Genomic DNA, 22,858 nt, shown 5'->3' with positions numbered 1-22,858 from the left:
TGTATGTTTGCCTGTATCCTGAACTGTGAAGAACAATCATTTCCTCTTCATGGTCAAAAAAAAAAAAAGGTGTGAAAAATAATGACATAAAACTATGCATAGCAGCTGAATGGCACATCCATTTTAGTAAGACCCAAAGACAAAGTCTAGAGAGTCAAAATATTTGCTAAATCACTGCCCCAGGTAAACACTTGAGCTAAAGACAGGAAGAGATGCGGAGCAGTCATGGGCAGTGTGCAATCCTGGACCCCACAAGTCAGGCACATGGTGCTCATTCTCCTTCATTCTACAACTTAAGAGAAATTTTCAATGAATGTTCAAATTCTTCAGAGGAAAGTTAAAAATTACCCACCAGGGGTATCTGGGTGGCTCAGGTGGTAAAGCATCTGCAGTCGACTCAGGTCATGATCTTGGGGTCCTGGGATTGAACCACATGTCAGGCTCCCTGCTCAGTGGGGAGCCTGCTTCTCCCTCTCCCTCTGCTCCATGATTTGTGCTCTCTCACTCTATCTCTCAAATAAGTAAAATCTTAAAACAAAAAAAATACCTCCCAAAAAAGTTAAATGAAGACCTGAGTCTTGAAGGATGATTGGGATTTTGTTAGATGAAAACAGAAAAGAGGGTCCTCCAAAGAAAAGAGGAGTTTCTAAGACTGGGCACTCTGTGACAGCGTGTGAGTCCCCAAGTGATTGAATGGAGAAAGACCCTAGCTTGTTCAGGAAAAACTGATCAAGGGCAGCAGGGCCTGACCACTGGTGTCAGGGACAATGTTTAGAGGAGAAGGAGGTAGGAGAAGAGGAGGAGAGAGGCTGGGGAGGGAGTGTTGACACTCATTAGCCCATCCCCCCTTTCCCCACTGTCCCAGAGGCACCACAGTGTGAGCTGCTTCCTAGGGACACCTGAGAATACAGTCTGGAAGGAGCCCACTGTAGTCCATACCTCGAAGATCAGTGTTGGGGCAGCTCTGGCAAAGTAAGAAAAACTTCTTAGCGCTGTCAGAAACTTGGAAGTCCAAGTGATGTGAAGACTTCTACTCACCACTCAATATGGATTTGGAGACCCTCCTACACTCCACCCCTCCACCCCCATCATCCTGGGACTCTAAGAGAAACAAAAGGGAGGGATGATCTGATCCCATCCCTAAAAGAACTTATCAGCTTGGGCAGGGAGGGGCTAATTACCAACACAAACCGTTTGGAGAATCAATAAGCAAGTTTATGACAACTTTAACAGTATGGAGTTTATGAGAGAGGTGGTGAGACCAACAATCCCACAAATATTACTGGTATGTCATTGGAATGTCAGGGAGTTGAGAGGCCCAGCTACATCTGGGCCATAGCAGAAACTGAGAACATTTCAGGGTTTTGTTTCTTTTAATCACCTTTTCAAGCAAAATTACAGAATACAGTTTAAAATAAAATAATCTCAGTGAAAATAATAGCTTTTTCTTATTTTTTTTAGAAATTATTAAAATGCCTTTCACACATTTTCATCCATGTTCTCTCCAGTGTTTTGTTTTGTCCTTTTTAATGTATTAAACGTTCAGTCCCACCCTTTTCTGCGAAGTCTACAAGTCTACATCAAAATCCCATCCAAAATTTGGCCAACATCCTTGCCTCCATAGACCTTGTGCAGTCCATTTGGTGACTGCCAAAGAGTCACAAGATTCAAATTTGCTAGCATGACTTTTAAATAACCTTTTGTTTTAAACTTTTATGAGCAGGAACCCTTCCACAAAAGGGGAGTCCAGGCATGGGTAGGTACTTCCCAAGCTCCATACTAAAACAGAAGACCTTGCATGAGAACCCGGGCTGTTAACCACATGGCTTCTCAGTGACTCAGATGTGCAGGTAAGGCACATGCTTCAGTAAATCAGAAGCAGGCATTGCACTCCTGAACTCAATCACATTCTGTGACCAAAATATACCATGGTAATTATACCTAGTGATTCTTGGCAAAATATTTCTTCATTATACACTGCTCCATTTAAGTTAAAACGTGAACAGGCTTAAACCACACATTTTTTTCCCCTGCTTTGAATAGGTGCTTTCCTCACCCTTATAAATGTGTCACTCTTCTACTCCATCTCAGCCTGAAGCCCGAGTTGAGAGCTCATTTCTCTCAGTTGAAGGCTTAAGGCTACAATTAGTTGTTCTAGGGTCCGCAAGTAAAGTTAAACCAGTCATTGCCAAGCTTTTCCTTAAATTCTATGATTATTCACAGCAAAAGCAAAAAGATTTTGGCTGGCAAATTTACAGAAACTTTCAGGGAAAAAAAATGAATAGCATTAGGTGTAGTTTAAATTTCATAATTTACAGGAACTTATAATTGTGAGATACCTCAAGGAGATGGACACACAGAGTGGGGAAGGGTCTAATGTGTCCTGAGCTTCTATGTCCCAAGCCCACCTAGGACATGAGAACCCCAGAACCTTGCAGGATCATCCCTACTGCCTCCAAAGAGTAGGAATCCAATCTGGAAATTTTAAAATATTTTTTAACATAGGCATTACATCTAAATAATTTTAAATGTTTCTGTACTTTTCAACCTGAAATGATCTTTTTTTAAGTATAATTTAACTTTTAGGCTTATCTTCTAGAAGAACAGTTGTAATTTATGTCCCTTTCATAAAGAAAGCACTGAAAAAGTCTTTCTCTGGAGGTATCCTTATTCCAGGCAGCAAAGGCTGGCCCAGCTGGGAATAGGGCCAGCAGAAAGAAACGAAAAACTGAACTTTTTAAATTAACTAAGGAACTTTAAGGTTACAATGTAGTTTTTCCATTTCACTGTGTTATAAAAATCATCACACAGGAAAAATCTGCTTTCTTGGTGGTATAAACTTCATGGTCACAATCCTAAATATCCACTGGAATTCAGTATACCTTCCCTGAGGCACCTGGGTGGCTGAGTCGGACAAGCCTCTGACTCTGGTTTAGGCTTAGGCTGTGATCTCATGAGTCATGAGAATGAGCCTCACGATAGGCTCCACACTCAGCCTGGAGTCTGCTTAAAGATTCTCTCCCCTGCCCATCTCCCTGAGAAAAAAAAAGAAAGAAAAGAAAGAGAAGGGAAAGAAAAAGAAAGAGAAGGGGAGGGGAGGGGAGGGGAGGGGAGGAGAGAAAAAGAAAAGAAAAGAAAAGAAAAGAAAAGAAAAGAAAAGAAAAGAAAAGAAAAGAAAAGAAAAGAAAAGGAGGGGAGGGGAGGGGAGGGGAGGGGAGGGGAGGGGAGGGGAGGGGAGGGGAGGGAAGGGAAGGGAAGGGAAGGGAAGGGAAGGGAAGGGAAGGGAAGGGAAGGGAAGGGAAGGGAAGGGAAGGGAAGGGAAGGGAAGGGAAGGGAAGGAATGGAAGAAAGAAAATGCTTCCCAAAGGCTATGAGGGTGAGCCACGGTGACCAAGGCCAAGAGGGGAGAAGGGCACTCAAGATCACAGAACAACCAAGTGGCACCTTCCTGAAGCTTCAATTTCATCTAATGCTAAGTAATTTCATAATTGCTTCAATAAAGGAATATAACAAGAATTAAATATAAAACTCACATGTTTAAGGTAAAATATAGAAGTCCAACAACATTTAGCATTTGCATTAGGCTGCTATAACCACCTAATTAGGCATCCTAGGTAAAATACATTAATGCAACATTAATTTAGTGAATACTGTGTTGGATACTGTTCCAGGCCTTGAGGATATAACAATAAATAAGCCCCCCCCCCAAAAAAAAAAAAATTCCTGCTTTCATGGAGCTTTCATTATAGTGGAGAGAAATGAACAATAAATGAGGAAAGTATGTTATTATAAGGTGCTGAGAATTTTAGTAAAAAAAAAAAAAAAATGAAGGGGGAATAGGTCATGGAGAAGGCCATGTGGATTCTGGGGAAAAGGCACTCGACGCAGAGGACAGAAAGTACAAATGCCCAGGGAAGTGAAACAGGCAGGCTACTGTGCCTGGCATGGAAGGGGTCAAAGAAGAGACAGAGAGCCGGGGAGTGCAGCCCAAAGGGACATTTTCAGGCCACTGGCTTTTGTGTTGAGATTAAATGTCATGATTAGAGGGTGGTGACTACAGAAGGCTCATCAAGGGGCATGTTTCAAGAGACTCACTGTGGCTGCCCTGTGTTAGATGGCTGGCAGCCAAGTGGAAGCTGAGGTGGGATGGGGGGACAATGAGGCTGATTCAGGTGAAAGATGATGTGAGCTGGACTTGGTGGGAGTGATGAGGAGTGGTCTGAGTCTGGATACAGTGGACAGAAGGGCCAACAGGATTCCCAGGTGGATGGGCCTGAGTGATGACAGGCCAAGAAGGCTGCCATGATTTTCAATCTGGAAGAATGGGGAAGGCATAGCAGAGGAGGCTTAGGAGGAAGACAAAGAGTTGGGTTTAGATGTCTGTTGAAAGTGGCAATATTGAGCTGACAGCTGGACACAGAAGCCAGCGTTCAGGGAAAAGGTGGGCTTGAGGTACAAATTTGCTACTCATCATATGAAGGTGGTATTTGAAACATAAATGGATGAACTCCCCAAGGGAGTAAATAAAGGGAAAAGAAGAGGCCCTGGGGTGCTCCCCCATGAAGAGGTAAAGGAAATAAGGAGACGCACACACAGATGAGGGAAACAGAAGGAACAGTCAATGAATCCAATTAGGAGGAGACCAAGAAAATACATTGCCCTTAAAACCAACTAAAAAATGTATTTCAGGGAGAAGACTGTGAGGAAGTGACAAATGTTTCTAATAGTTCAAATAACAAGGACTGAGAAAGAACAAAGCACAGAACCTAGCAACGTGGAGGTTGATCCATGAACCTGACCAGAGTGGAGTAGAGGTGGAGCACAGTGGATTGGCATGAGTGTGAGGATGAGGTCAAGGAAACCAAAGAAGATGGTGGCCGGCAAGAACTCGCTCCTGTTTTACTGTGACGGGGACAGAGGAACCAATGGGTTCCTCTGGGGAAGGATAGAGGATAGAGGAATGGGGAAGGATAGAGGAATCCAAAAAAGGGTGATGGTCACTGATGTGTGTCTGTCTGTCTGCCTGTACATCTTCAGGAGAAATTCCAGCATTTGAACAGGAGTGATTGGAGAGAAAATGTGCTGTGTGGTAGGGGAAGGGGTAAATGTTTTTCTTAAGTAGCCAATGGGGAAGGACTCTCACAAGAGGAAGACCTGGCCCAAGGGCAACCACTCTGTACTAGAGAAATTTTAGAAAAAAAAAATTGAGACGACCACTGTATAGACATAGTAGAGCACCAGGATGCAAGGGCATTAACTCCAGCGCAGGACTCTTTGGGAAACTGCATATTACTGTATCTTCTTATCATTTCCATTTTTCCCCTATAAGTCACATGTTGGGGAAAAAAGGATAAGTGAAGGTCTTTGCTAGGTGCTGGTTATGTCTAGGGTGTTTTGTCACTGTTTTGTATTTCACCTGTCTGGCTGTGTTTGATTCATTTGCAACTAAGCTACCAATGTTTAATGGAACACATCTGCACATTCACATGCGTGTGTATTCCATGAGTTTATGCACACTTTTCATGACGCTCTTTACTCTCTGTTCACTTTTACTGTCCTGAGTTTTCCTGGTTTGTGACTGTGTATAATGAGTCTTTTCACTTGTAACTTCACCTTCTAGGAGTGGCTACAGATGACTTGAAAATATTTTCATTCTCTCTGCCCAGAGCTCCTTATAGTCACCTTTCTTCATATGAACTCTTGGTTTCTGTCCTTCCCAGCGCATAGACTCGGCATCCCGTAAGCCCTTCTACACATCTCCATTTTAGAAACCCTGCTCTAACAGTTCTATCACTATAGAGATGTGTCACAGTCAAGTACAAAAACAGGATAAGGAGTATTTTTCACTTTCCAATGTTGTCCTAAAGATAGCCAGGATTTTTAAGCCCTTATTTAAGTCTTAGGAACGCCCTGGACCAACTCCTTCCTGACATTATCTGTAGCACCTACTCCATCCCTTTCCTACAGTGAAATGATAACTTGGTCTATCACTTTATATGTGGTTTATTTTTCTGAAAGTGCCTTGCACTACCATGGCACTAAAATAAAGCCCATCTGCTATTTTTCTGTTCCCTTCCATGCCTCCTTCTATTAAGGGTCAGAACTAACAAATCCTCAACAGTCTACTATGGGAATAGGATCATGAAAATGAAAAAACAAAACAACTCTAAGGCTAAACCAAGAAGACTGCCAGATGAAGTCTAACCAGAGCTGTCTTGTCACCAGAGGTTAGAGCAGCATGTGTGCCCCTAAAATTTTCTCTGGCAACAAATCAATAGGAACGAGTGCCCCCAACTGAGTGTACAGCTTTGAATTTCATTAGGATAGGATATATAAAGACAAGTCTTGTCTCCCAGTAGAGCTTTGAGTCTGTCTGGGCTGATATGTAGACAGGTGAGTAAAAGAAAGAAAGAATGGAGGGAGGGAGGGGGAATGGATGGGATGTGTATGTAAACATACATCTACACACATACAGACATATGTATACATGCATGCCTCTACATTTACAAAGATAGAGTAGGACATACTAAAGTATCTCCAATTCAAGAAATAGGTGGTCTAAAGGAAGGAGCTAACAGGACACCTGGTATCCTGTCCCAACTCAGCAACTAACCATCTTGGACCTTTGGACAAGCCACATCAGTTCTGTGGTTTTTCCAGTTTTCCCATTTGAAAATTGTGCAAGGGCCCTTTTCAGCCCGACAATAATGTGGGTTATAAGTAGCTGACAATAGTGTATTATATATTCCTGGGCCACTGACGTTACAGCCTCCTACCATTTATAAGCCTATTTTAGATAGGACTGAGTAATAAAGACACTCACTCTGCCATTATCAGAATTCAAACCATTATAAACACAATGTTTCTTACTTGTATGTGTCAACAGTCAGAGATTCAGGATGATCTGCTACATTATTACTACCTTTCTCCATCTTTAATATTGGTGCTATTACTTTCGATTCCATACCAATTTTTTTTGAGTCTTCCCAATAAAGCCATTTTTATCTTGGCCCTTACCAAAGGTATACTTAATCTCAAATTTAAAAATGCAGACTATCACTTAAAAACTTTTTAATGTCCATAAAGATCTTGTTTTGAACGTTCCATAAAAGTGATTTTTTAAAAAAAATCTCACAGCAGAGTTAAGGATCTCACTAACTCAGTTTATCATCTCCACGTAAATAAATCTCACAAAGTGGGCCAAACATGGAGATATGTACAGGCACAGAACAGTGTCCCATCCAACATTTAAGGAGCATGTACTTTCCTTTTCAGACTTGCCCCTGTGTTCTTCCCACCTCCTTCTGATATCTACAATAAAAAAGAGATTACAGCGACCTAGCACTAACCTTAAATCTCTGAAAAAGAGGATATGTGTCTTCTCAAACACAACTATAGGCCACCAAGACAGAAATATCTACTTTACTTGGTGGTTAAATGAGGGACCACTTTGGAAGGATAATCTCTTAGCAAGGGGCCTAACCTTATCGTGCACTTCCAAGCATCCCTGAACAGGCCCGGTCTAAGGAGAAGCCTTTGCAAGTTACTCCCTCTGCACTGAAATATGGAAAGAAGGGTGTTATCTATTCACATTCAAAACACTGTTTACAGTCTGGTTGGTTTGGATTGGAGTCATAGGTTCTTCAACGGACTTCAGTTTCTGTCGACAAGCTCTGGTAAAAATCAAAGCAGTTGACAAGTGTTAATCGGACTAGAGAGGAAGACAGCACTCTGTCCCTGGTCGAAATGGTTGCCAGCTCATCAGAGCCATCCTTTCCAGATCCGAAGGAAAAGTAATGAATAAAACTATTCATTTTTTCTATTAATTCGAACGTACCTGAACAGTCCTCACCACTGCCCTATCCCAAAAAGACATTTCCATAAAGGAAGTGAAGGACTTGACAATGCACGCTATATCCATACAGTGGATACACAGTGAAACGCACACACTGCCTATCCTAAAATAACTCACAACCCTATTATACTGAAAGTAAGAAAAAACTGTAGAATCCCTAAGTGAGATAGAGGGCTACAATGAAATATTTAAATGTGTTAGGAAAAACCCTAGCGGCTCTGCAGCAGTACCCCTACTTTCCAGAAATTCTATAAATAATCTTACAAGTTACAATGACTTCAAAAAAGCTTCCTATTTCTGTCTCTCCACCTACCAATTTTCTGAGAATTACATGCTTGGCCAAATAAACTTAAAGCTGAGGAAGTACTATGCCAAGCCAGGGTTCCTCAGTCCCTGCTGATAAGCTCAGGATTCAGACAAATGCCTAATGAATGAGTAGCTTCTGAGGGGATTGTGACATGAATCATTCATTCTACTTGAACCAGGTACCCCCACACACACACAGATTACAAGGGATTTCATATCTTTTTCAGAAAGTTCAGGACAAAGCTGAAGGACAAACATTAATGAACACTGAACATCAAATTACAAGCTTGAAAAGAAACTCTTAAACCAAATAGCTTCACTCAGCTCAAAACCAAGCCCTGATGAGGTTATATAAGAACCAGGAAACTACAAAATACAATCTCTGCCACATTTTAATTTCCCTTTGTGCCCTAAAAGAATTAAATGGTAAAGATAAAGTAATAGTCATTAATGCTTTAACATGATCAGACTGAGAAATGACACTTTCTTGAGCTATCAGGAAAAATAAATCCATGCAACATATGCCTTTAGCTTTTGGAGAATTATTAGTTAAATGGCATGGGCAACTGTATTAAATCACCAATAGGTGTTAGAAAGCATATACACTCAGATTTGAGGATCAGAGAGCCTTACACAGCCTAAATACAAAATAATGTAAAACAAAGTAAAGGTCAGCGCACAACGAAATATTCCCCAAAGGAGTGTTTCAAGAAACATTTAAACCTCACATATAAAAATTAAGTCTCAACTCCAGAAGGGGGAAAATAAACATTTATAACCTACCTTTGCCAAAACTTCGGATGTAGCCAGTGTTTCTCAGGCTCTTTTAATTAGTAGAAAAAGTTTCACCAAGTCAGGGTCTGTGTACAAATCCACAAACTCTCTCTTCTTTCTGCCCATGGTAAGGCAGGAAACAGTGCTGAACACTTCAAATGCTCGGCCGTTAAGAGCTAAAAACAGATCCTGTGCAATGCTGGATATATTTTTGTCTGCTAGCTACACACCCTCATCATGTTCAATTTTTTCCATTGGTGGAAGAGTATGATGCAGACTTAACCAGAAAGTGGTTTTCCATGGGCTGCCTGAAGCGATTAGCCAGGACAGCCTGCCATCATGCCTTGGAGCCGCCAGGCTCACCCATGACTGGGCTGCTGTTGGACGCACATTCCAGAATTACCACCAAAGTTCCATAGGAACGCAGCCCCAAAGTTTGCTGAATAAAGGTTTACTCACTTGAAGGGAGTCTCAGTTGCTTTTTTAAAGCCTTTCAGCAGTAAGAATACACACCTACCATCCTTGTGCTTAGAGCAGTAGTAAACATTTTGTCTCTAAAACCACAGCTGGAATGTCACGGTCATAAAAACCCTGCCTCAAGAGCAGCCCTTCAAAATAATTTTGCAATTTGCAAAATATCGGGTATACACTTACTCTGTGTTCCTTGCTAGAGTTATTTCATTTTTAAGTTAGCTCTGCTGCAGTGTCCTACGTTGGAAGTACTTGTTATCCCAACAGGTCACTATTTTTATGAAAAATAAGCACTAAACTGCCTTTTAAAGTAAAGTGACAGACCAAGCATTCAAGTATTTTGAAGTCTTGCTGTATCTTTTGATATAAGGCTTTCAATTTAAAGTACACCCAACAGGGAAAGCGACAGTTTCCAACGATTTTATAGCAATTCTTGGGAAAGGTACGCTAACAGGGAGAACAGGATTACATCTGTGTAGTGTTTAAATTTTTTAAATTATGACAACATCTTTTTAAGGTAGTATTTTCATTATTTTTTAAACGTGAATGGATCTACACCTGCAACTGACAAGATTCTTAATATTCAAGACCTGATTGTACTACAGACATATAAGCTTTTAACTCCTTGCCTTGCATGAAAAACAAATCACTACATATGCATATACACACATAAAAATACATGCACACACACATTTTTCCCCATATAGGTTTCATGTAGTTAATACTTGCTTGAAGATATACTTTCTGATTTTAATTAGCAAAAATAAGAGCCATTACATAAGGTCATCTGTCCAATAGCTATAAAAACTAGTCTAACCTCTACAAAACTTTATTAATGAACACAGAGCCAAACAATTTTTAGTGCCAGTGGAGCACACCTGAAAAATTGCCTATTCCAACCCCCTCATTTTACAGATAAAAAAAGGAGGCCTGAAGTGACTTTTCAAGTCACAGAGCTGGTCAGCAGCAGGCAGCAGAGCCAGGACAGGCCACCCAAGTAACCACAACCCCCAAGATTGAAGTCAGAAGGTTGCCACGGAAGCCAAGTCACATAACAGAAAACATGGGGATTCCCAAAATGTTGATTTGATGTTTGTGTGCACATGCACATATGCATGTGTGCGCATGTGAAAAATATCCTGGGCTGGGCATCTGGCTGGCTCAGTTGGTAGGACATGCAAGTCTGAATCCCTGGGTCATGAGTTCAAGCCCTATATTGGGCATGGAGCCTACTCAAGGGGGAAAAAAAAAAAAGCCTGAGGAAATAGAGAAGAAAGAAGGCTAAGTCATCAAGGAGTACCATTTGTTACTAAAATAAAAGTAAAATTAAGTATCAGCCAGCATAAAAAGTAGTTTCTTGAGACAGAAGCACTACCCCTGATTATAAAGGGAGATAGAGGAGAATTAGGGAAGAAGGAAGTTTAAGAAGATATGCCTCTCAATGTGAAAAATGTTTAAGAAAAACAATGAACTGTGTGGAAATATTCGCATGCCCCTATTCTAGTCCTGCCCCTAGATTTTTTTTAAAAGATTCATTTATTTGAGAGAGAGAGAACGTCTGCATACACATGAGCAAGGGATGAGCAGAGGGAGAGGGAGAAGCAGACTCCCCAATGAGCAGGGAGCCCCACCTGCTCCCAGGACCCCAAGATCATGACTGAGAGAAGGCAGATGCTTAACTGACTGAGCCACCCAGGCACCCCTGCCTCTAGATTTTAAGACATTTCTGACCTTTTGATGCATGTTATATGTAGATCTGCTGATGCCAGAACTGTCTGTAGGACTGAATTGTCTCCAATATTCCTCATACATTTCCAGTGGGTTTTCATTCCATTTTCTAATCACTGAGGTCACCCAAAGAACTTTAATTTATGGGTGAATGAAGTCCCTTGGTGTTTCAAACTATGTAAGATTTTTTTTTAATTCTTTACATTTTGCCCAACTACAATAAAACACTCTTGATTTAGTACTCCAACCCAAAAAAAGTCAGCCTATCTCCAAACCATATTACCTGTTTAATTGTGAGATAATAATGTAACAGGACATTCATGTTAACAGGCATCTAAAATTAAATTCCTTGGCAAACATCTCCAAGAATTACATACATTACTACTTAAGAAGTATTCTATCTTCACACATACAATGCAGAAGGACACATATAAAAATAAATACAGCAACATACTAACAATTATAGAATTCAAGTGTTGGTGTTCTCTGTACAACTCTTTCAACTTTTCATATTTTTGCAAATTTTCTTAATAAAAAGTTGGTGGGAAAGATATATGTGTCTACACACACACATGCACAGAGTCAAACTCCTATAAACAGAAAATATAAAAGTGGTTGCCAAGGGCTGGGGGAAAGAGGTAGAGGTTGCTAAAAACCTTTGTTACAGGGGCCCCTGGGTGGCTCAGTAGGTTGAGCGACTGACTCTTGATTTCAGCTCAGGTCATGATCTCAGGGTCCTGGGATAGAGCCCGGCTCCACACCAGTGGGAAGTCTGCTTCCCCCTCTCCCTCTGCACCTCCCTCTGCTCCCTCTAAAATAAATAAATCTTAAAACAAAACACAAAAAACTGTTAGAGATGAGTAATGTCTGAGGACCTAATGTGAAACATGGTGACTACACTTGTTAATACTGTATTGTATAACTGAAATTTGCTGAGAGTAGAACTTCAGTGTTCTCTCTCACATAGGGCAAATAGTGAGGTGACAGATGTTCTTAATGAACTGGATGGAGAGAATCCTTTCACACAGTATACATAGGTCAAGTCACAATATACCCTTTAAATATCCTAAAATTTTTTATTTTATTATAAGATTTTATTTATTTTTTCATGAGAAATGGAGAGAGAAAGGGAAACAGAGACAGAGGAAGAAGCAGGCTCTCCTCAGAGCAGGGACCTCAATGCAGGACTGATCCCAGATGCCAGCTGAGCCACTCAGGTGCCCTAAATACCCTACAATTTTATATGTCAATTATATCTCAAAAAGGTCAAAGTTTTAAAAACATGTTTTTAGTAAAACCTAGTCTTAGTCAACACCAAGCAAAAATTGTTTCTAACCTGATTATAACCAAGGACATAAATATCTTACATTCTGTCACATGACTAATCGTAATTGATTAAAAAAAAAAAAAAAGGCCACAAAGTATGGTAAAAATACCTCAGGTTTCAATATCAGTAGATCTGAGTTACCAATTCATCTTAGTGACTTTAGAAGCTTTCTGAATCGTACCTTCATCATAAAAATGGGGTTGATGATAATAATGTCCATCTCCAATAATAGATAAGGATGTACTAATCTATAGTTACAAGAAAAATGGACATTGAAATACATTTGTTAAAGTAACATGAGAGATAGAGGCACCTGGGTAGCTCAGTGGCTGAGCATCTACCTTTGACTCAGGGCATGATCCCAGGGTCCTGGGATTGAGTCCCTCATCAGGCTCTCCGCAGGGAGCCTGCTTTTCCCTCTGCCTATGTCTCTGCCTCTCTCTCTGTGTCTGCCATGAATAAATACATAAAATATTTAAAAAAATAAAAGTTTTCCTTTATTTATTTTTTGGGGGTGGAGAGAGAGAGAATGTGTCCACATGAGCCAGGGGGAGGAGTGGAGGGAGAGGGAGAGAGAATCTTAAGTAGGCCCCACACTTACCATGGAGCCCAACCCAGGGCTTAATCTCACAACAGTGAGATCATGACCTGAACTGAAATCAAGTGCTGGATGCTTAACTGACTGAGCCACCCAGGCTCAATAAGGTTCTCTTTTAATGGACTTTTTTCTATAGGTGCATTATATCCAAATTAAATACACTTTGACTATTGACAATTATTGATAATGTATCAACTCCTAAATTTTGAAATTAAATAGAATGCTTTATAACAAGAGGCAATATTTTTATATAAATGATAAAAATTTGTATTTAAAAAACCATGCTACCAAAAATAAAAGTACAAAATGAGCTTCCACTAAGGTAAAAATAAAAATAAAAATTTTCTGTAGAAAAAAATCATTTAGGAAATACACTTATAAAGACAAACCACTGGACACATACACATCTGTTTGTAACATTTTTGAAAGGCTCTCTTGGAACATTTAAGAAAGTATAAGTAACCTGTCCAAAATTAAATGTAATCAATTAAAAAGTATTCTATTCAGCATCCCACTCCATGCACAATATTTTCTATTTATGGACTGAAGTAAAATTGTTTGAGCTGAAAGGTTCCTAATCAGTTTAATACAGAGAATAATTGAATCTGAGTTTTCTAACAGACCACAGAGGTCATCCCACTAGACCCATCTCATTTCTATTTTGAGACCCTCCTACAGTATCCTGACAGATGGGCCACTCTCTCCTATCCAAATACACTGACGGATGGGAAGTTCACAGCTCCATTAAGGCACATTCCATTGTTTAAAAACCAACTGATGGATGAGAACTCCTTGTAGGGATTTTTAATCAGTCATCCTCAAAATCCCACTAATTAAGTTAGTCTTTCCATCATTATCAACACATATCCTACTCTCTCTTCCTCTCAACCATCCTGCAAACAACAGAAGTCCAATTTCATGGCGTGCTTTCTTCTAGTTTATCTGCATAGTGAGGCCAGAACCACCCCCTGCAAAACAGACCACACATGCAAAACCAGCCCATATTCTTCCCTAAAAATCAAACGTAGAACGAAAAGAGTCCTAAGACCTCAGTCTGTGTCTCAGTGGGCTAAAAGGGCAGTGCTCTAATCCCACTCAAAGTCAATGAGGCCAAAGGCCCTCGCCTGTTTGGTGCCACTAAGTTGGGGAAGTGTCAAGGTGTCCACTGGAGAGGGCAGAAAGGAACCTCATTCCATAGCCCACACGTGTGCAAATTACACACTGCTCCCACGTCACTCAACCAGTGGTCCCAACGATTGACCTTGGAGAAGACGAGTAAGTTTGTTGCCAAGAAAGAAGAAATGACCTAAAATAGAAGTAAAAAGGTTGTGTCTGTACACAGAGGGAAAACTTTACTGCCCAGGTTAGAGATTGCACACACACACAGTCGGGGCCCTTTAAATGCATGAAACGACGGAGGCCAGAGTACTATATTCTTAAGAAACAGAAGCCATCTGTTTGCAAATTAGGCTTGTACAAGTATTCTTCAGCACACACACAAAAAAATTCTGTTCTATTTTTCTGGAAACCTGAAACCCTACAAAAATATTTTTAGTTTTTCCACTACTAATACAGAAGAAGATAGAACTTTTCCAGTTTACTCCAAACTCCACTGAAAGAAAAACAACTTAAGTAAATGAAACATAGCATCGGACACTCGGTGTTGGGGAGACATGAAGTGGTGAATAATATGGCAGACCGGCCCTCGCCTGCCCCACCTGACAGGGCCAGCAGCCATGGAGCCCCACTGTCCACCGCCACCCAGGAAGGTAGAACCCTATGCTGCCAGTTGAACTGCATTTTTAATAATCACTGAGCATGCTGGTTTATATGAAATTTTCACTTTTTAAAAGGTAGGCAACTAATTTGAGCATCTTTAAAACACTTGTCAGGAGCACATTTTGCAGGTCCAACAAAGCTTACCCACAGCCCAGAAGCAGCCAGAAGCCCACCAGTGTGCCACATCTGATGGAAATGGTAAGACACAAACAGGAAAATTTTAAATCCTGAAAAAAGTTTTAACAGCAAGCCATCAGCAGTCTCAGCTCCCTGACTTCAGAAAGCTAAATCCTGGGTCTCTATGGACATACAGCCCCAAACAACCAACTTGGCCAAGACAACCAGATGTGCACACAGGATTTCAGATGGGGGGCTGCTTATACAGAAGAGGGGTCATAACAGGCCATACAGGCCAAAACAGCCCCTTTCTTGAGCAGCAGAGAAATCCTTCCTTGATCTGCAGCCCAGCAGCCTCTGGACCCACCCACACTGGGAAGTTCACTACGGCCCAGGGACACCCCTCCTGTCTTCCCCCAGCTCCTAGGCTTCCTTCTACTCATTGATCCTCGCATCTCATCACCACTGCACCCTGCACGCAGGACACTCTCAAGAGCAGTATCATGCCAAATACTGTTTTCTTCATCATTACAAATGGGACCCTATTTCCAAACACTCCTAACCATGACTACAGTTGTCCAGATAGTAACATCCTTCTTAGATCTCAGGTCTAGAAAGAAAGAAGGAAACGAAAAATCATGAAGCCCTGTGCCAAGAGTGTTAGGTGAGATTTCTACACCTAGTTGAATTTCTGTTCATTTAATTCTCATAGTAATCCTCATTGATTTGTATTAGCAGTGCTAATGCAGATGGGGAAACTGAAGCTAAGCACAACTAGAAAACCCAAACCAAGTCTGTCTGATACCAAAGAGACAGCAATATTGCCATACTTATGGAAAATGGCATATCTGTATTTTATTGCTATGACAACTAATTAAAATTATTAATGATTATAAGCAAGCCTTTCCTTTCTGCTAACTTCAGGTATGGTCTCTCTTCATCCACATGACACAAAAGTAAATGCTCAAAATCCTATCTCCACTTTATGAACAGTATCCAAACATATTACTTGTAAACCTAGTTGATGTATTTAATATATAAACTTCTGAGTATATACTAAATAAAAAAACAGAAATTTATATAACATGTATACTAACATGAGGAAAATGCTCATATTACCCTCATCTTGCAGAAGAAGAAAATGAGGCACCAAAGCTTAAAGAGCCTGCCCTAGGTCACTGAGCCAGGAAATGTCAGAGATAGGATTCAAAAAACTCAGGCAATCTGACTCAAAAAAAAAAAAAAAAAACCTAAACTTTAGGCTTTTCAGAATAGGTGTGTTTCACTCGTGGTATTTGAACTTCATTAAAGCAGAAATCAAACAGTTGCCAAGGTTTTTTTTTTTTTTTTAATTTTTATTTATTCATTTATGATAGTCACACAGAGAGAGAGAGAGAGAGAGAGAGGCAGAAACACAGGCAGAGGGAGAAGCAGGCTCCATGCACCGGGAGCCTGATGTGAGATTCAATCCCGGGTCTCCAGGATCGCGCCCTGGGCCAAAGGCAGGCGCTAAACCGCTGCACCACCCAGGGATCCCCTTAACTCCTGGGTTTTGTTTTGTTTTTAAGATTTTATTTATTCATGAGAGACGCAGAGAGACACAGGCAGAGGGAGAAGCAGGCTCCATACAGGAAGCCCGACGTGGGACTCGATCCCAGGAGCCCAGGATCACGCCCTGGGCTGAAGGCAGACGCTCAACCGCTGAGCCACCGGGGATCCCAAACAGTTGCCAAGGTTAATCAGAAATTCCTTTTAAATATTCTACTCTAGGGGCACCTGGGTGGCTCAGTGGTTGAACATCTGCCTTGGGCTCAGGTCATGATCCCGGGGTCCTAGGATCGAGTCCTGCATCATGCTCCCTATAGGGAGTCTGTTTCTCCCTCTGCCTGTGTCTCTGCCTTTCTCTGTGAGTGTCTCATGAATAAATAAACAAAATATTTTAAAATAAATAAAATAAAAATTAAAAATTAATATTCTACTGGAGATGATATAAAGTTCAATCACCACAAGAGTTACCAATCACCCTCAAAATTTCTAACTTTAGTAAGTGCTCCCTTTGAAGACCCAAAACATTACAAAACTTCCTTTTCACATGGAAGATAATGCTAAACTTGATAATTCTGTGAGAGAACAACTCACATTTAAAAACATCTACTAGGGCAGCCCCGGTGGCCCAGTGGTTTAGCGCTGCCTTTAGCCTGGGGTGTGATCCTGGAGACCCAGGATCGAGTCCCATGTCGGGCTCCCTGTGTGGAGCCTGCTTCTCCCTCTGCCTGTGTCTCTGCCTCTCTCTCTCTCTCTCTCTGTATCTGTCATGAATAAATAAATGAAATCAGAAAGAAAGAAAAGAAAGAAAAAAAAACAGCTACTAAACAAAGTGAATCTTCAAAACCTCCTCTGGTGCCAACAAATTTCTCACCATCTGACACTGAGCAACTTACACAGTGAGCTACATTTCACTGCTGAACTCATTAGATACTCAGTCACAAAATAGCTACTGTGCACCAGACCCTGTCCTGGGCTGTGCAGCAACGTGAGGACAGAGAAACAAGCTTCTAACCACACAGAACTGTGCTCCAGTGACGGTAAGGTTGAACAGCAGGCTGATAAATAAATACACAAGGGAGAAAGCTATCCAGGAAGACAAGCACTTTGCAGAGAATTAAAAGAGGTGGCCACCTTCAGTTGTGCACAGAGATATGATCTCTCAGAGGCAGCACCCAAAGATGAGATCCAAAGGGCATGAAGCCGCAAGTGCCACTTGGAAAGCTTATGCTTGTATCTGTGAGTCTCAGCGAAGAAAGCATGCACGGCAAATGCTGCAAACATTTCCAGGGAATGACTGGCAACTATTCCAAATACTGCTTTGGGAACAAACCGAACTGTTCAGCTCTCTGCTCACCTAAACTAGAACCACTCCATCAACCCAGTAAAGCACCTCGGTCAGAATGAAACAGCCTTAACGTAATTGGAATCTTACCTCTCCCTCAGTGGCTTCCTCATGTCCAAGTCTCCTGAGCTCACCTGATCTTACAACTCCAACATGAAATGCTATGCTCTAGATCTGTTCATCAGCAGGATGTCCTGTTTGGTTTGGAGTTCCAGTGTGTGCAGCATCAGTGTGTGGTACGTGAAGAGATAGAAATGAACACTTGCAATTTATTTCCCCACCTAAGTTCCCAAAGAGGATGGATGTGCATAACCCAAAAGAGAGGGGACCATTCAGCCTATCAAATTAAAGCATGTTTATAATAAGCCACTCATATTTGGTCACTTACTACCTGCAAGGAAATTCAATTTCCAGCCCCAACCTGAGCAATCCACTTTGGCTTTCCCCACCCAGGTCCATGACAAAGAGCAGTAACACGGGAAACAGGCATGCAGCTGACATACATTAATACCTCTAAGATACACAAGTCCCTCAAACTTACCCCTAGAGGGAGTGTGAATGACACTTGGTGTTAATTATTCATTCATCCAGAAGATGCTGGCTGAAGAGGTCTCTTTGTAATTCAAGCACAGAGCCCTAGCAAGAGAAAACAAAAAGGGGTAAGAAACCACTTTTTATTACAATTTTATAATTAAAGCTCAATTTCTCAACATTGTGCTGTATCTCGGGCTTGATTCAAAAAGGGAACTAAAAAAAAATCAAAGGTTAAGTGATTAACTAAAAAGGAAATATGAGGGTCCTGCCACAATCTTAATTGGAGAAACAGATTTACTATAACTCCACATGGCCAAGCAGTTTTATAGGTAGATATATGGAGGGAGAGGAAAAGGAGGGAGAGAGAGCAGATGGAGGAGAAGAAACTGACAATCAGATGGTGATTAGATAGCCAAACAAAGCCTACTGTGATCAAACCACAACTCCAGGGCTGGGAGTAGAGTACCAAGAGAGGTCTCTGCTCTCACTGAACTTCATTCAAGCAGGAGAAAGCAGTCAAAACAAAACAAATAAGAAACATAAAAAATATCCTAGAGTGATATGTACAATGTAGACACCTGACCATATATGATAAGATAATGAGTGACAAGTAGCTACCTTAAAATGGAAGGTTAGGAACTGGATCTCTCAGATGGCCATCTAGGCTGAGATCTCAGGGCTACTCCAAAGTTAGGGAAATGACCTGCCAGGCAGAGGGACTGCCCAGACCCTAAGAAGAACCAGTGTGTCAGAGACAGTTATCACGGACCATGGGGCAGGATCCACATGCAAGCGGGCTGAGTCAAAGAATGAGTTGCACTACTTATGAAGCAGGTGGTTTCTGGATCCTCTCATATTATGAAGAATAATGCATTCTTCTGTTGTTTGATGCACTGCCCAGTGACATATTAAAATTCATGGCCCCATTAGTCAACATACCAGAAAGTACCTCCCTTTTCATTTTTTAAAATATTAAACAGATTGCTTTCAGAGAGTGAGACTTGTCTTTTTATAAGACATTTCACCTCAGCCCATAAAATACTACATTATGGTAATAATTGTGTACTGTGGGTTACAGCCTTAATAAAGAATGCAGGCTTCGAAGCCAAAAGATTGGGGTTCAACCCTCCAGCTTCCCCCATTACCACCTGAGGGAGCCCAGCCTGGTTATTTAAATTGTCTGAACCTCTGATTTCTTCAACCATAAAGTGGAAATATTTTCTGCTTTGCAGGGTTATTCCAAGTACTGAATGGGATAATGCACATAAAATACTCAACAAAATGGCTAAAACATGAAATGCTCAATCGAAGTAGCAATGAAGTACTTTCATTGTAAATAGTTGCTATTGGGAAAGGTGTGATTATCACAATGATTCATGTTACAGAAATAAACCTATATAACTTGACAGAGAGATAATAATTTTCATTTACAGTTTCACAGAATATCCTATGGGTGGGCCTTTAAAAACCAGCCCAAGCTCTCTCTTTAGGTAAGAATTTAAAGCTTACGGAGGTAGACTGACTTGCCCAAGGTGATATAAATGGTCCAGAGAAAATTTTTTTAAACCTGATATATTTGGTCAAGAATGCCTGCCTCATTGGGGTGCCTGGCTCAGTCAGTTAAGCATCTGACTCTTGATTTCGGCTCAGGTTATGATCCCGTGGTCCTAGGATTGAGCCCTACCAGGTTCCATGGTTAGCAGGGACCCTGCTTTGAGGATTCTCTCTCCCCTACCCCCTGCTACCACCCCTGTTCAAAATAAAGATTTTATTTTATTTTTTTTTTAAAGATTTTATTTATTTATTCATGAGAGACACGGGGGGGGGGGGGGGTGGGCGGGGCAGGCAGAAACACAGGCAGAGGGAGATGTAGGCTCCATGCAGGGAGCCCAATATGGGACTTGATCCCAGGACTCCAGGATCATGCCCTGGGCCAAAGGCAGGCACCAAACCTCTGAGCCACCCAGGGAGCCCCAAAATAAAGATTTTAAATAAATCTTTAAGAAAAAAAGAATGTTTGCTTTCTAAGATAGATCCTATATAGACATTTTTTTTTTAATTTTTATTTTCATTTTTTTTAAAGTAACATCTATGCCCACCTTGGAGCTCAAACTCACAACCCCAAGATCAGGAGTCATACACTCTACCAACAGAGCAAGCCAGGTGCCTCAAATTTTTAATTCACTTTGGAATTAACCCAGTACAGACAAGAAAATATATTTTAAGAAAATATTTTTTAAATGATAAGAATGGAAAATTGAACAAGTTTCAATGAATTCTATCTAAATAAATTACACAGAAAATTTTTTAAAACCCAAGAATTGGCCTATTTTACTAATGGCCTATACATGGTTATTTACTCATCAAGAAATTATAAAATATATCATCTGTCACATTTAAATTTTTCCAATGATAATAACAGATACGGAGTCTCCAGTACCTATTAGGACAGAAGCTTTCCGTACATTAATTCTGAATACCTTGCCGTTTCATGAATGTGAGTATTTTTTATTCTCCAGGCCTTTGCACATAATGTGTCCTGCTAGGAATGTCTCCCTAATTACCCCTTCAAGACCCAACTGAAGTGTCTCCTCTTCTGTGAAGTCTTCCCCAACCTTCTACCTTCTTCCTCACCCCCCAAGCCATGAGGCTCTACCAAGCCCTCATTTACCTCCATTCCATCAAAATCAGACAATGGCATACAGTGATTTTCACTTGTCTGTCTTCTTTACCAGATTTTAATTGCTTTCAAAGTGAAGGGCTCATCTTATCTTTGGTTTCCTAACATCTAGCAGAATGCCTTACATGTGGGTGCTCAGTAAAGGTATGAACTGATGCATCACACTATTGATACAACATGATTTCATTTTTAAACCAGCCTGCTTTTTCCACTGCATCACCATGACTTAAATTGCAAAAAATGGGGAAATGGCATCTTAAGTACCATGATGGTGAATGTAACACATCAACCCGGCTAGGCTGTGGTACACAGTCATGTGGTCTAACGCCAGTCTAGACATTGCCATAAAAGTATTCTTTTAGATGCAATTCATGTTGTTAAACTTTGAGTGAAGCAGATTGCCCTCCATGTGAGTGCCCCATCCAATCAGCTGAAGGCCTGCCTATAGAGCAAAGGCTGAAGTTTCCTGAAGAAGCAATTCTGCTTCCAGACTGCAACAGATAAACTCTGCCTGAGTTTCCAGCCTTCAGCGATGCAGAGTTTAGACTCAAGACTGCAACGTCAACTCCCACCTGAATTTCCACTCTGCTGGCCTGTCTTATGGATTTTGGACATGCTAGCCCCACAATCAATCACATGCATCAATTCTTTCAAATCTCTTGATGGGGGCGGGAGGTAGGTAGGTCGGTCAACAGGCAGGCTCCTATTGGTTCTGTTTCTCTGGGGAATCCTGATTATTAGAACTACTAATCATTTGGGTTAAACTCATTTTAGGCAGGGTTACAGAATGTTTAAGTCTAGGCATGCTGACTTCAACCCTGTTTGTTCTGCAGATGAAGAATGTAAGGCCTGCGGGGACAAATTAGACCCGTCACACAGCCAGGAAGAATAAGGACCTGAACTCAGACCACCAAATTTGTTCAGCTGTATTCCCAAAACAGACGACACAGTTTTGTCACAGTAACAAATCAGTGGTTGCCAAAGGTTCTTGGATCCCCCCTTTCATATGTATTTCTTTTTTTTTAAAGATTTTATTTATTTATTCATGATAGACATAGAGAGAGAGAGAGACAGAGACACAGGCGGAGGGAGAAACAGGCTCCATGCAGGGAGCCCGACATGGGACTCAATCCCAGGACTCCAGGATCGCATCCTGGGCCAAAGGCAGGCGCTAAACCGCTGAGCCACCCAGGGATCCCCTCATATGTATTTCAAGGCCACATGAACAATTAACTTCCATCTAGTAGGATGGACAGTAACCCATTTTCAACAAGTGGATATTTTCTTAAGAGTATAGATGGGTTTGGGGCACCAGGCTGGCTCAGTCAGAAGAGCATGTAACTCTTGATCTTGGGGTCATGAATTCAAGCCCCACCTTGGGTGTAGAGTTTACTTAAGTAAAAATTTTAAGAAAAAAAAATAGCACAGATAGATGTTAATTGATGGCATATTTTAAAGTGAGTTAACAATGGAACAGGTACTGCAGGGTCCCATGACTACAGAAGATCTAACTGATCTCTCTGTGTAGGTTTATGAGATGCAAGGCAGGGCTAGGGAACCTACATCTACAATAAAATTCTAGTAATTTTACATTTTCGGTTATACAAAGAGTGTGTTGTATCTGAAACAGCACGCAGGCACCACGTGCGGACAGAATCATCAATCAACAGATTTCACTCATGCTCTTTTTGGCATGAATACCAGCCAGTCCTGGAACCCCTGAGCTGCCTGCCTACTTGCCACCATGACATCATTTTAATTAACATGAACAGATCTTTCATTTTTCTCCCTTGAGTTTT

The 22,858-nt window shown here is 41.1% G+C and overlaps 1 protein-coding gene across 4 annotated transcripts in view; it reads right to left on the bottom strand.

Moving 5' to 3' along the window:
* Positions 1–22,858, bottom strand: part of TIAM2 (TIAM Rac1 associated GEF 2) — a 218,560-nt gene that overhangs the window by 112,427 nt on the left and 83,275 nt on the right. For 3 of the 4 annotated variants that reach the window (XM_041741210.1, XM_041741195.1, XM_041741214.1), the window contains one exon: positions 18,387–18,481. The gene's annotated coding sequence lies outside the window, so the exon portion shown is untranslated. Of the gene's footprint in view, positions 1–8,944; positions 9,140–18,386; positions 18,482–22,858 lie in introns of those variants that run through there. The other variant, XM_041741204.1, reaches the window with a different exon arrangement.

Source organism: Vulpes lagopus, chromosome 2 (assembly GCF_018345385.1).
Source record: "Vulpes lagopus strain Blue_001 chromosome 2, ASM1834538v1, whole genome shotgun sequence".
Lineage (NCBI taxonomy): Eukaryota > Metazoa > Chordata > Mammalia > Carnivora > Canidae > Vulpes > Vulpes lagopus.
This window is presented reverse-complemented; position numbering and strand designations above follow the sequence as displayed.